The sequence below is a fragment of the Anomaloglossus baeobatrachus genome, chromosome 2 (assembly GCF_048569485.1).
Source record: "Anomaloglossus baeobatrachus isolate aAnoBae1 chromosome 2, aAnoBae1.hap1, whole genome shotgun sequence".
Taxonomy (NCBI): domain Eukaryota; kingdom Metazoa; phylum Chordata; class Amphibia; order Anura; family Aromobatidae; genus Anomaloglossus; species Anomaloglossus baeobatrachus.
Genome location: NC_134354.1, coordinates 345,573,934 through 345,588,541, shown reverse-complemented (window position 1 = coordinate 345,588,541; position 14,608 = coordinate 345,573,934). Strand labels below are relative to the sequence as shown.

Sequence of the window (14,608 nt, the reverse complement as noted above, 5' to 3'; positions counted from 1 at the left end):
CAGCCTGGTGGGAGGAGTTGGTCAGTCAGTCAGAGTAGAGAGTCTGAGAGCACACGGAGGGGTGTGCGGACGTGCCTGCACTGGGTCCGTGGAACAGTGACGCCGGGGACAGATACCACTGGGACCGGAGCCCGAACGTGGCACAGGGCCCTAGGTCAAGAGTAAGTTTTACACTTTTTGGCAAATACCTGCCCGGTGTGGAAACCTTCATGGACTTCACCAAACCAAATAATCTGGGGGCATCAGCAGTAAACTAGAATCGGGTTTCGGACACTTACCTCCCCACAGGGTCCGCACTTCCCGCCGTACGGAGGAGACTGTACCCCAAAAGGGACAGTCGGGGCCCCCAAACGCTTCATGCTATGGGGACTCAACCCACAGAGAGTGCCGGGGACAGAGCAACCTGGGTCACTACATTGGCACTGATACTCCTGGGACCAGAACCAGCAAAACAAGGGTCCATGTGAGTAGAGACTGTTAAAGTCAACCTAGTGTGGTCTCCATTATTATTCACCATTACATCTCCCAGACGCAGCCCTGCCTGCGGAGGGCCTAACACCAATGCTGCAATTACCATCAGCTCTGGGAGTACCCCCATTCAGCAGCGGCGGTTCCCATCCTTAACCGCAACCCGCAGATGGCGTCACATGTCAAAAACTCGTATAAATCGCCTGTAAATACTCCCATTAACAAAAGTGGCCCAGGGCATGGAAAATGGCAACGGCCACCAAAGTGACAGTCCCATTATATGTATTGCCCGGGACAGAGTACCCCATTCCCTCAGCGACACAATTGGTCTCCTGCAACATGTGACTCAAGCAGTAATCCACAGGCTAACAGAAAATTACTCCTGTAAACCCGATTACTAACAAGTGCACAGCTGGTCGACGCCAAAAGCTGTCAAAATCAGCATTGTGTGGAGTGTCTGACTTTGCTGTGTGAACAGCATCAGTATTAGTCCTGACACTAGACAGATTTTGAGCCAGACACAGTGTGACAATCCCACACAACTCCAGGCACATTTAACGGAAGTGACAGGCACTCAAGTGTCACGTTAAACAATTCAAAATCATTTACATCAGCGTGATCTGCATAGTAGATGACCTGCAAGGGTACCTGACCACACCACCAGGCACAGGTGTCATCGTCTTGTGTGGGGCAAGGAGCATCTACACTGGATGAGGGAGCAGTAGGCCTTAGTGCTGTTCACTGATGAAAGTCAATTCACGCTAAGCAGAAATTATGGCCATCAACAATGTTGGAGATGTGAAGGAAAGCGCTATCCATCAGCCACCGTTGTCACTATACGAGCCTTTGGTGGTGGTGTTACAGTGTGGGCAGGCATGTCTAGTCAATACAGAACTCAGCATGCCTCAGGATTGGAGAATGGATGATGTGGTACCAATATTTAAGAAAGAAGAAGGTTGATCCAGGCAACTACTATCCAGTAAAGGCCGCTTTACACGCAACGACATCGCTAACGAGATTTCGTTGGGGTCACGGAATTCGTGGCGCACATACGGCCTCGTTAGGGACGTCGTTGCGTGAGAAACGCACGAACGACCATTAATGATCAAAATTAATTACCTTATTGTTGAGCGTTGACGCGTCGTTCTATTCCCAATTATCGTTGCTTTTGCAGGACCCAGGTTGTTCGTCGTTCCTGCGGCAGCACATATCTCTATGTGTGACACCGCAGGAACGAGGAACATCACCATACCTGCGGCCGCCCGCAATGAGGAAGAAAGGAGGTGAGCAAGATATTCTGCCCGCCAATCTCCGCCCCTCCGCTTCTATTGGGCAGACGCTTAGTGACGTCGCTGTGACGTCGCATGAACCGCCCCCTTAGAAAGGAGGCGGTTCGCCAGCCACAGCAAAGTCGCTAAGCAGGTAAGTACGTGTGAAGGGTGTAAGCGATGTTGTGCGCCACGGGCAGCGATTTTCCCATGATGCACAACCGACGGGGGTGGGTGCTTTCACCAGCGACAACGATAGCGAAGTCGCTGTGTGTAAAGTGCCCTTTAGTCTGACATCAGTTGTGTGTAAAGGTTTTGAGAGCATTTTAAGGGATGACATGCAAATATATATTGTAGAAAATAATATAATACTGACAGACAGCATGGATTCATGAAAGATAAGTCGTGTCTAATCAATATGCTGGGGTTCTATGAGTAGTTAATTGCAAATCTGGATATTGGTAGTGCAGCTGATGTGATTTATTTTGACTTTGCAAAGGCATTTGATACTGTACCCCATAATAGCCTTATACTAAAGCTCCAGAAGCAAGGGACTATGGGAAACTATATGCAAATGGTAAGGAATTGGCTAAAAGATAGGAAACAAAGAGTAGTCATAAATGGTACATTCTCTAAATGGGTTCTAGTCAGCAGTGGGGTATTGCAGGGATCTGTGCTAGGACCAATTCTTTTCAATCTCTTTATTAATGACCTTGTGGATGGGTGTCAGTCTTTGCTGATGACCCCAAACTATGCAAGATATTATTATTATTATTATTATTATTATTATTATTATTAGTAGTAGTAGTAGTAGTAGTAGTAGTAGTAGTAGTAGTAGTAGTAGTAGTAATAATAATAATAAAAAAAATCTTTATTTTTATAGTGCCAACATATTCCACAGCGCTTTATAATTTCATTTACAATTCAATTCACTATTAAAAACTGACCTTGATATTACAATATTACAAAATGATCTGGATAAGATGTCAGAATGGGCAGATACTTGGCAAATGAGATTTAATGTTTATAAATGAAAAGTAATACACCTAGGACGGAGTAATTCTATAGCTGCATATAGATTAAATGGAGGTAAACTCGGGACTACAGAACAGGAGAAAGATTTGGGTATTCTGGTTACAAGTAAGCTGAGCAACAGCACTCAATGTCAAGCAGCAGCTGCTAAAGCAAACAAGATTTTAGGGTGTACAAAAACAGAGATTAGATCCCGTGATCCCAACGTATTGTTACCCCTCTATAAATCACTTGTAAGGCCACATCTAGAATACGGGATCCAGTTTTGGGCTCCACATTTTAAGGCCCCCTTCACACGTCCGTGAAACACGTGCATGTTTGTTCCGTTTCCGTATATACCGGAGACATGGACAAACATGCACCAATCTTAATCTATGTTTGAGGTCACACGTGCGTTATTTCATAATGTCCGTGTGTGCGTGTCCGTGATCCGTATGTGTTTCCGTGTTAAACGGAAGCATGTCCGTTTTCTGCACGGAGCATGCACACATGGACCCAATGAAAGTCTATGGGTGTGTGCGCACACGTTAGTAAACACGTCTGCATCTCCCTATGGTCCGTGTCCGTTTGGTGTTTTTTCTAGCGATGTCGGTCATTCTTTCTATTTCTGTGTATGTCGGTCGGTCTCTCTCTGTCTGTCTCTCTCTCTCTCTCTGTCTTGTCTGTCTCTTTCTCACAGTCTGCCAGTCAGTCTCCCCCCCCTCTCTCATACCGTTCCCCGATCACTGCCGCGGCGCTGCACAGCTGTAAAATAAACTCCGGCGGCTTTTAATATTTTGAAAAAGCCGGCCGCTCATTAATCAATCTCGTATTCTCTGCTTTTCCCGCCCAACGGCGCCTATGACTGGTTGTAGTGAGACACGCCCCCACGCTGAGTGACAGCTGTCTCACTGCAACCAATCACAGCAGCCGGTGGGCGGGTCTATACTGTGCAGTCAAAAAAAATAAATAATTAAAAAAAAACGACGTGCGGTCCCCCCCATTTCGATAACAGCCAGGGTAAAGTCACACGGCTGAAGGCTGGTATTCTCAGGATGGGGAGCACCACGTTATGGGGAGCCCCCCAGCCTAACAATATCAGCCAGCAGCCGCCCAGAATTGCCGCATCCATTAGATGCGATAGTTCTGGGACTCTACCCGGCTCCTCCTGATTTGCCCTGGTGCGTTGGCAATCTGGGTAATAAGGAGTTAATGGCAGCCCATAGCTGCCAATAAGTCCTAGATTAATCATTGCAGGCGTCTATGAGACACCCCCAATGATAAATCTGTAAGTTACAGTAAATATACACACAGTGAAAAAATCCTTTATTTGAAATAATAAACACTACAAAAAACCCGCGTTCACCAATTTATTAAGCCCCAAAAACCCCTCCAGGTCCGGCGTAATCCACGGAGGTCCCTCGTCGCTTCCAGCTCTGCTACATGAAGGTGACAGTAGCTGCAGAAGAACATTGCTGCTCCTGTCACCTCCACGCAGCAACTGAGGTGAGTATCTTGATCAGCTGAGCTGTCACTGAGGTTACTCGCGGCCACCGCTGGATCCTCCAACTGTGACAGCAAGTCGCCCGAGTGACAGCGATGAAGTCACAGGTGAGTTGCGGTCACGTGTGGAGGATCCAGGTAGCCACGGATAACCTGAGTGACGGCAGCGCTAATCGCGCTGCTCAATTCAGTCACTCAGGGGATTAGCGGTCACCGGTGAGTCCTTCACAGGTGACCGCTAATCAGTACGCGACACAGACAGAGCCGCGGGATGACAATGAAGTCGGGTGAAGTTCTCCCGAGTTCATTCTCAGCGCACGACTCGGCTGTCAGCGGGTATGTATCAACGACATGTTACATCACACACGGACATTTCACACGGACAACACATGTCAGTTAAGTTTCATACGCACACACGGACATTACACACGCACACACGGCTAGCATACGCAGTTCACACAGAAGCCACACGGACCTTAAAAACGGACACAAAAACGGGACACGGACCCGAAAAACGGCCCGTAACACACGTGCGTGTATTTTCACGGACGTGTAAAGGGGGCCTAAAAAGGACATTCAGAAGTTAGAGTCAGTTCGAAGGCGGGTAACTAGACTACTACAAGGAATGGAAGGCCTCCCAGATGATCAGGGTCAGATTAAGGTTGGTGGGGGCCCCTGGGCAGAAAATCTGGCAGGGGCCCAATAACGTCAGAGCTCAGGCAGCCAGCCACAGCACACCCGGTAGTCACGCGCAGAATGAGGCTCTGAGAGTTGTATTGTGCAGGCATTTCCCCCAGTGTCTCTGGCACACTCCATGAAACATTGGCGCAACCGGCAGGTCACAAATCACAGGAGACCAACAGGAGCGGCAGCGATAGAAGTCTCCTCAATGTGAGTATAATACAGCGGTCAGGGGACCTAAATCTAAATCATTCCGCCAGCATCATACACGATCCATATTTCCCCAGCATCATGCACCCCACAAATTACACCACATGTTAACCTCCAGCATTGTACGACTAAAAACCCCCCAGCAGACATCGCCTCCAGCATCGTACCCCTCCAATGCCGCCCCCCAGCATCGTACCTCCTCAAATCCTCACAGCATTTTACACCCCCCAAATCCCACCACAGGCATCCCCCCAGCATCGTACACCCCCCTAAATTCTCCCAGCTTCATACACCTCTCCAAATCCCATCACAGGCAAACCACCAGCATTGTACATCACTCCAAATCCCACTGCAAGCATCCTACCTCAAATGCCACAACAGGAATCCTCTCCAGCATCGTACACCCTGTAAAAATGCCATTACAGGCATCCAAATCCCTTCGCAGGCAAACCCACAGAGTCATACACCGCCCAAATCCCACCACAGGTATCCCCCCAGCATCATACACTGCCCAAATCCTACCGCAGGCATCCCCCCCGTGTCGTACACTGCCCAAATACCACTTTAGGCATCCCCCACAGCGTCATACACCGCCCAAATCCCACCGCAGGCATTCCCCCCAGCATCATACACTGCCCAAATCCTGCCACAGGCATCCCCCCAGTGTCGTACACCACCCAAAGCCCGCCACAGGCATCCCCCCAGTGTCGTAGACCACCCAAATCCAGCCACAGGCATTTCCCCCAGTGTCGTACACCGCTCAAATCCTGCCGCAAGCATTCCCCCCACGTACACTGCCCAAATCCCACCACAAGCATTCTGCCAGCATCGTACACCTCCCCAAATCCTAGTGGAAGCATCCCACCAGCATTGTACACCCCTGCGAATCCCATCACAGGCAACCCCCAGCATTGTACACCACTCCAAATCCCACTACAAGCACCCCCATCATACACCCCCCAAACCCCTGCATTGTACACCCACCATATCCCACAAGCATTGTACACCCCCTGCAAATCCCACCAGAGGAGCCCCCACCAGCATCGCATCAGCCCTCCATCCCACTAGAGGACCCTCCAGCGGCATCACATAAGCCCCCCACCCCACCAGAGGAGCACCCAGTGGCATCACATAAGCCTCCCAACCCACCAGAGGAGCCCCCAGCAGCATCAGATGAGCCCCCCCACCCGAGGAGCCCCCAGCAGCATCTCATCAGCCCCCCACCCCATCAGAAGAGCCCAAGTGGCATCGCATCAGCCCCCCACCCCAGCAGAGGAGCCCCCAGGGGCATCACATTAGCCCCCCCACCACAGAGAGGAGCCCACAACGGCATTAGTTCAGCCCCCCCACCCCAGAGAGGATCCCCCAGTGGCATCAGATCAGTCCCCCAACCACAGAGAGGAGCCCCCAGCATTAACCCCCTCTCACAAACAGTCCGCCAGCATAAAACCTCCTTATCCACCGAAAAAAATAAAGAACTCCCATTTTTCATGCTGAGCACAGTAACTGCACTCTGTGCAGGAACGATGTCACTCATGGCCACTTTCTGGGGAAGTGAGTAAAGAGTGTCCACAAATGGCGAACTGCAGGAGGCAATGGTTTCGCTTCGTGCCCCAGGAAATCAGAACACGCCCCAACACATGACGGAAATGAGGTCATGCTGAGAAGGAGCCTGTACATTCTAGCACAGGGGAACCAACCTTTTTTACCTCAAGAGCCACATTCGACTTTGAAAGATGGTTGAAAGTGACATTGCAGAGCTCAAGACGTAGTCAAAGATAATTTAGCAGTAGAAAACAGGAAACAACAATTCGAGATAAAGAATCTTCCCCATATTGATATCAGAGAGAAAAAGTGACCTCCATACACAACACAATCCACTATTCCAAGACCAATAATACCACATACAAGGGAGAAATACACCATGACAAGACAACATATTACCACCACATAGTAACTAAATACAGGCACATATGTGCCGCCCCCACGACAGCCGACGGGCTGCTCGGACCCGGATCCGCAGTGGCTCGAGGGGTCTCCGGACCGAGGCGGGGTCACGCGGCCTCTCGAAACAAAAAGGGGGAGTTTTTATGTTTTGGGATAGTGTTCGTGACGCCATCCACGGTGTGTGGTAATGTGAGGGACCTCCGCTGCCGGTTTGGGGAGCCCAGGAACTCTGGTGCATGGCAGCTGAAGTTGTTAACCCCTCCGAGGGCAGGGGAGTGGTGTCCCGGGGCCCGGTGATGGATGGCGTGGGGAACCCGTCGGGTGCAAGGGGGGTAACGTACTCACACAGTCCAAAGTCACTGACGCTGACACCAGGTAAACCAAACTCTTGAGCATTCTGTGGTCCTTGTACGAGCACGCTGGGTCCGTGTCCTCTTGGTGCTGCTTGTTGACCTGAAGCCTTGTCCCTTGGCACTGTGTGTCCTATGTGTGGATTCCCCCTTGATTAAACGTGGCTCATCCGCGAGCCACAGAATACCAAGTATTTATTTTTATTTTTTTTTTAGGAAGGAAAAAGGGTTAACAACATTTTTATTTTTTTTAACTTGTTCATCCCACACAGGGGAGGTGCATTCTTAAACCGTTTCAAACATTTTTAAACTAGAGTTCGTCTGCCACAGGGACACAACCAGTTTTGATGACAGCGGGGACCCAACCTTCCACGTTGCGGTCCCTCCCTGCGACAGTCCAGTCCCAATGTCCCGGATCCCAATAACCCCTCACCCAAACAACCTGGTTCCCCTGGAAACCTAGATGGGTCCTTGGACCGGGTTAAGGTTACGGGGTGAGCCAAATGACTCCAATGGCACAACGGTGCAGGTTTTTTACAAAAAGTAGAAAAAGCCGAGCACTCAATAAGGAGGGAGAAAAGAATTTGGATGCAAGTGTTTTTATTTACAATCGACAAACCGCAAAATGTGAACCCTGACACATAGCAACAACCGACGTTTCGGCTTTTAGACCTTTCTCAAGGTAGTTGCCTGTGAAGACATATAGTGAGTACATATGATGAGTATATACAAGTGCACAAAACAGTACTATAAACAATTATACAGATATATACATAATATATACATACTCATAACAGAGATGCTAAGGAATACGGGTCGCGAGGACAGCCGTCAGGGTTGAGGGTACATGCAGGGCATCACATTCGGCAGTATGCGGTATCTGGTGTACAGAGAACGTATGTGTCGCGGGCGGAGGAGGGTACGCTGCGCTCACCCACTGCTCGGGTCCAGCTGCTGCTGCTGTTGCTCGGTGGCTCGAGCGGTGGGCCGGATCCCGGGGACTCGAGCGGCGCTCCTCGCCCGTGAGTGAAAGGGGGGTGGTTTGGTTTAGGGATATTGTCCGTGACGCCACCCACGGTTGTGGTGAGGTTGTGACACCACCGCTGCTCTGGACGGGGATCCCGGAAGCGATGACAGGGAGCAGCTTGGATGTTGTTTCTCCCCTCCGTGGGTAGGGGGGTTGGTTGTCCCGGGGCCCAGTGAGGGTTAGGGATGGATGGCAGGCGGGTTACGGGGCCTGGTGAGGTGCGGGGGCAGCGCTGTGTCGCACGGCACTGTGGTACTCACTCAGCCAGTAATTTACACGGAGTCTCTGGTCAAACAAACGGCTGGATGGACGGGTCCCACAGACGGCTGCGGTGTTTTTCCCCTGACCCCAGGTTGGTAGTGTAAGTCCTTTCCTTCACCTTTGTGTACACTCCTCCTGTGCTCCGGTTTCCAGCTGGCTCCCCGGTTCGGTACCGGACGGGCCACTACCCTGTCCCGGCTACCTACGGTTCCACCAAGTCTGTCTTCCCGGCTCCTGCAGACGGCCACTACCGTCTGCCCCACTGGCTACACGAGGGACCTAGGCTCCAACCTAGGCCCCAGTCTGCGTCTGCCTCTCTGCAGACCTCCTCTCTCTTCCTCTGCCTGGACTTCACTGCGTTGTTTCCTGCATCAGACCAGCTAGACTCCTGGGTGGGCGACTCCATCTGCCTGACTTCGCCCACCTGGTGTGTCTGTCTGAACCCGAGGGAGGAAATCAGGTCTCACTGGGGATGTCTGCTGTGAACTGCTGGGGGTGGGGATGTGTGTGTATTGTTACTTGTGGCCCCTGGCTTGTCCAGGGCGCCACATATGCATAAGATGAAAATGAACCCATGCATGATAAATGAGCACAAGGAAAAATGTCCATTAATGATGACTCAAATAACGATGGCATACATATATCACAGAGGTGAAAGGAGTGTATGACAGCCTCCTTTTGTTATTAGAAACATTATATTCATGCAGATGTATAACTATGTCATGATCACATGCTATGTTTAGACAGAGTTACCCAGGGAACAATAAAGCTACATACCAGGATGGTGGTGGTGTGGTGAACATGAACACAGACAAAAGCGAGGGGGAAGAGGAGAAGACGCCTGGAAGGAAAGGGTTAAAAACATTAGGAGGCTATGGGTGAAAGGTGGTGAAGAGAGTCCACAGGGGGCGGTTTGCTGGAGGTACCTGCTTAGAAAGACCATGGAATGCTGGAACAGCGGTGGAAGTGGAGACAGCAGCGTGACCGCACTGGGCTGGGGAGCGCCATTATATAGGAAATGCTGTACATTGCGTCACTTCCGGTTTGACTGGGTGGAACGCATGAATGGAGCGCATCTACTGCGCATGCGCGTGACGTCAGCAGGCAGTGTGAGCGCTGGGCAGGGCTAATCACACGGGCGCTGGATGTAATAGGGAAGTGGGCGCGCCAGTTAGGAGAACATGGGGAGTGGGCCTGCCAGGGAGAGAACAGCACAAGGACATTGTATGCCTTAAAGGGCTGTATACACACGCTATATTACAGCACCCAGTGTGAATATGTAAGTGTCATGGACTGTTGCTATAGTTATCTGTCAGTGGGCCCAGAAGTACAAAGGGGGAATACTGTGGACAGTGAATTAGGAAATAGGAATACTAAGACACCTAGGGAGAAAAAAAGAGGAGAATAAATATGACACAGTGTGAGAGAAGGCAAGAGAAATCGTAGTACATAACATGAATTGAGGTATATAGTAATAATGGCTCAGTTAAATGTTAAATCATGTAAATGAAAGTGAAAACATAGACAGGCTGCAATAATGATCAAAACCCCATAATATATGGTATACTGTACTGATTTAAACATGAACCTCGTACTCCCGGTTGAGGCCAAAGGGTTCGAGGGTTTGCAGAGTATGGATCCAAAAAGACTCCCTTTCACGTAACATTTTAATACGGTTACCCCCCTGTCGGGGGAGACTCACGTGCTCAAGGACCTGGAATCTAAGTTGTAAGATAGAATGGCCAGTGGAGATGAAATGTGCCGGAATAGGCAAGACTGTTTGTTTGCAACAGATGGTCGATTTGTGCTTACTAATACGATCCCGGATATGTTGGGTTGTCTCTCCAACATACCCGAGACCGCACGGACACTTTATGAGGTATACCACGTAGTTGGAGTCACACGTAAAATACCCCGGGATGGGGTATCTCTTGCCAGTCTGTGGGTGAGTAAAGTGATCCCCTTTGGTGATGTGGGAGCACTGAAGACAATGGAGACAGGGGAATGTTCCCTTACGACTGGTGGACAAATAGATTTGTCTAATCGGCGGTTTAGATGGGCCAATATCTGCCCTGACTAAAGTGTCCCTGAGGTTGGGGGGGGGGCGTTTGTAGCAGAACAGTGGTTTGGTCTCGAACTCGGGAATGGAAGGATAGGCCTGGTGTAGGAGGGGCCAATGTTTTAAGATGGCAGATTTAGTGAGAGGAGAAAAGGGAGGGAAAATGTTCACAAAAGGAATTTTGTGAACGCTTGATGGGCCTGTGGTCTGAGGAGTTGGTTTAACATAGGGGGATATCCCCTATTAATGAATTTTGAATTAATTTCAGTGTGCCGTATGGCCCTCATTGAGGAGTTGGAAAAAATTCTGTCTATTTGACAGTGCTGGGAATGTGGTAGGGACTTTTTGATGTGTTTGGGATGGCAGCTTGTGTAAAGAAGAAGACTATTTCTATCGGTCGGTTTGGCATAGAGGTCTGTGGACAAGGAGCGGTCTGCATTTATGATGACAGTAGTGTCCAAGAAATGGACATCACCGGTCCATATGAAAAATATATTGTTTATGAATCTCTTCCAGATTAAGACTGAATGATCAAATTGGGGGTGGGTGTAGACAAAACGATTTTCAAAGAAGTCCATGAATATATTAGCGTAGGGGGGCGCGATGTTAGACCCCATCGCGGTCCCCCTACACTGAAGGAAAAACTGGTCACCGAAGAGGAAGAAATTTTTAGTCAGGACCTCCTCAAGGAGGTCGAGGCAAAAGCCCTTTTTGGGAATGGAGATGTCTGTATGGGTGTGTAAAAAAATGTCCACAGCCCGCAGTCCTTCCGAGTGATCAATGCTTATATACAAGCTTGATACATCCAGAGTGACCAGTAGGCTGTTATCGTTGACATGGGAGATGGAATTCAAGATGGACAGAAAGTGGCCAGTGTCCTTCAAATGAGACCGGATTTTGGGGATGTGAGGTGACAAGATCTTTTCTAGTGTGATGGATAATGGTGAAAGTATAGAATCAGTGGATGCAACAATTGGGCGGCCGGGGGAAAAACAGATTTTTGTGTATTTTGGGTAATGTATATGTAACACCCCTTTAATTTGCCGCTGGGGCAGGGTGTTCGGTAGTTTTCACCTTGATATGACGCAGTGCCTCTACCCGAATCTTGCTAGGAGCTCTAGTGGAATGCAGAAGGATCTTTGTCTTCTGCTAGGGGTCGACTCGGGAAACCCCTACCCACGCTCCGTACACACTCACAATAACTGAGGTTAGAAATCTTAACAGGTTTATTTGCAGGAGGATGACAATGGTAATTGCAGGGAAAAAGCAAATAACAGTGAAACGACAGGTAGTGTTATGCAGTATTCTACAAAAATGCAGGAGGGGCTCTTTGTAATAGACCTGAAGGTTAGGGGTAATGCTTTTTCTTTAACCTACACCACACACTCTGCTGACTACTTACAATCTACCAACTAACAGCTGCAGCCTCACAATTGACACAGTCCCAAATTGGGGCCCCAGTTGCCGCGGATTTCGGTGCGCTTGCAGTACGTTGGCGCGCTTGCAGTACGTTGGTGCACTTAAAGTAATGAAGGCAGTATTTCCCCAGGGCTGGTCCTATACAAACTCCCAGTTAGTGCAGTCAAAAGTCCTCTCTAGCAAGGCCTTGTAATTTGCTCCAGCACACTTCTCAAACTGTAGAACTATAAGTCACAGCAATGTCCTACTCACTTCTGTCTGCAGCAGGTCTGTTCTCTCAGACTATTCCACACTGGGGCGTCTGGATTCAATGTCTGGGAGGGAGTTGGTACAGCAGGCAAAATCCTTCTTTGGTGTGGTAAACCTGGAAGGCCGCAGCTCCTACTAATGGTGCATCCTGTCACTTTCTTAGACAGTCTCTCCTCACCCAGAGTTGCAGCTTCCCGCCTCCAAGATGACTCAGCTTCCTTCCACCCCTCCGTCCTGTTTCCTCCTCCCCCAGATTTGCAAGGCACCTTGGGAATTGTAGTATTCTCCAGTTCAACCAAAGAAGCAGCATCTGTAGAGGTGAATGTGGGTGGAACACTATAGATCGCTCCCAAAGCAGGTGTCACACTCTCCCCCTGGTGAGTCGCTGTAGGCTCCCAAGCACAAAATGAAGACTCACCACCTGGAAGGAAATTTTGTGTTAAAGCATCCTGACTAACACCACAACTAGTTACACCCAAATCACTAACAGGCCACATAGCTGTAGGGGGGAAATAGGGCCACGCATAATTGGAATAGGGGTGTACTACTCTAGGAACCTCAGTGACTTGCCCCATCTGGTCATATGTCAGCATCATGGGTGGTCTAATGTCCCGTTTTGGACGACTGTGCACGGCAGGGACAGGGACCCCCTCATCGACCCCTAGCTCTTAACTTTCAGGCTCTATGACAGCAACCTCTTCACTTGGTAGCTATGCATTTTCTAAACTCTCCCCCGACTGATCGCAACATGGGTTTGGTGCCGGACCACACTCGTCTTGGGACACTTCTTCAGCTGGTTGGTCTGTATGATCTGGAATTACAGAGCCTGGGTCACTTGTCCATCTGAAGCATGGTCCACATTCATCACTGGAATCACTCTCACTACCTTCAGGAGGGACCACAGGATGGGTCGCTTGCGGCGGCCGAAGACTCCTTCGGTGAGATCGGGTGGTTGCATGGGCTTCGGTGCGTTGTGGCGACTGGAATCGGACATTCTGTCCTATAGGTAGCAAATGCTGACGATGATAGGTCTTAACACCCCCCCGCCTTTCTCAGGCTTCACTCTGTAGACTGGGATGCCATGCAACTTCTCTACCACCACATAAGGTTCTGAATGCCATCGATCAGAAAGCTTGTGTTTTCCATGGAGGCCCAACTGATGGATGAGGACCCTATCTCCATGTTGCAGGACTTGGTCCCGGACTCTGCGGTCGTAGTACATTTTGTTTCGCCTCCCGGATCGACCAGAGGCCTCATCAGCCAACTTGTAGGCCTCCTTTAATTGTTCCTTCAGCTGTGACACATACTTCAGGTAGTTCTTCCCAGATGAATTGCCAGGGGACACTCCAAAACTAATATCCATAGGTAGTCTGGCTTCCCTTCCAAACATGAGGAAGTAGGGCGAGTACCCTGTTGACTCATTTTTGTTGCAGTTGTAGGCGTGAACTAATTGACTTATGTGTCGACTCCACCTTCCTTTCTGTTTTGAATCCAAAGTGCCCAGCATGTTAAGAAGGGTACGGTTGAATCTTTCAGGCTGAGGGTCTCCTTGCGGATGAAATGGTGTGGTCCTGGACTTCTTGATCCCACAAACCTCACACAACTCCTTAATTAGCCGACTCTCAAAATCTCTCCCTTTGTCAGAATGGATGCGTGCTGGCAGCCCATAATGCACAAAGAATTTCTCCCACAAGGTTTTAGCCACAGTGGTTGCCTTCTGATCTCTAGTGGTGTAAGCTTGAGCATATCTTGTGAAATGATCAGTGACCACTAGAACATTGCTGACGTTTCCTTCATCAGGCTCAATGGAAAGGAAGTCGATACACACTAAATCAAGGGAGCCATCACTGGTTATGTTGACAAGGGGGGCGGACCGAGAAGGTAAGGTTTTCCTTAGGATACACCGCTTACAAGATTTACAGTATTGTTCAATGTCAGCTTCCATCTTTGGCCAATAGAACCGATCTGCTATGAGGCTGGTGGTCTTTTCCACCCCAAGGTGTCCATGATCATCATGCAGTGCCCTTATGACCATCTCACGGAACTGAGCAGGAAGCACCAACTGGACACGAACTTCTCGATTTTGGCGTTTGACCTCGCGGTGCAGCAATCCATTTTTCACCACCAGAAAGTCTAACTGTCGGGTCAAGAGAAC

At 49.6% G+C, this 14,608-nt stretch overlaps 1 long non-coding RNA gene across 2 annotated transcripts in view; it reads right to left on the bottom strand.

Annotated features, from left to right (window-relative positions):
• LOC142291444 (uncharacterized) overlaps nt 1–14,608 on the bottom strand; it is a 181,342-nt gene that overhangs the window by 155,123 nt on the left and 11,611 nt on the right. The window contains exon 3 of one of the 2 annotated variants that reach the window (XR_012750483.1): nt 8,076–10,108. The exons of the other annotated variant lie outside the window; for it this stretch is intronic. This is a non-coding gene — a long non-coding RNA (uncharacterized LOC142291444). Of the gene's footprint in view, nt 1–8,075; nt 10,109–14,608 lie in introns of those variants that run through there. 2 annotated transcript variants of the gene reach the window in all.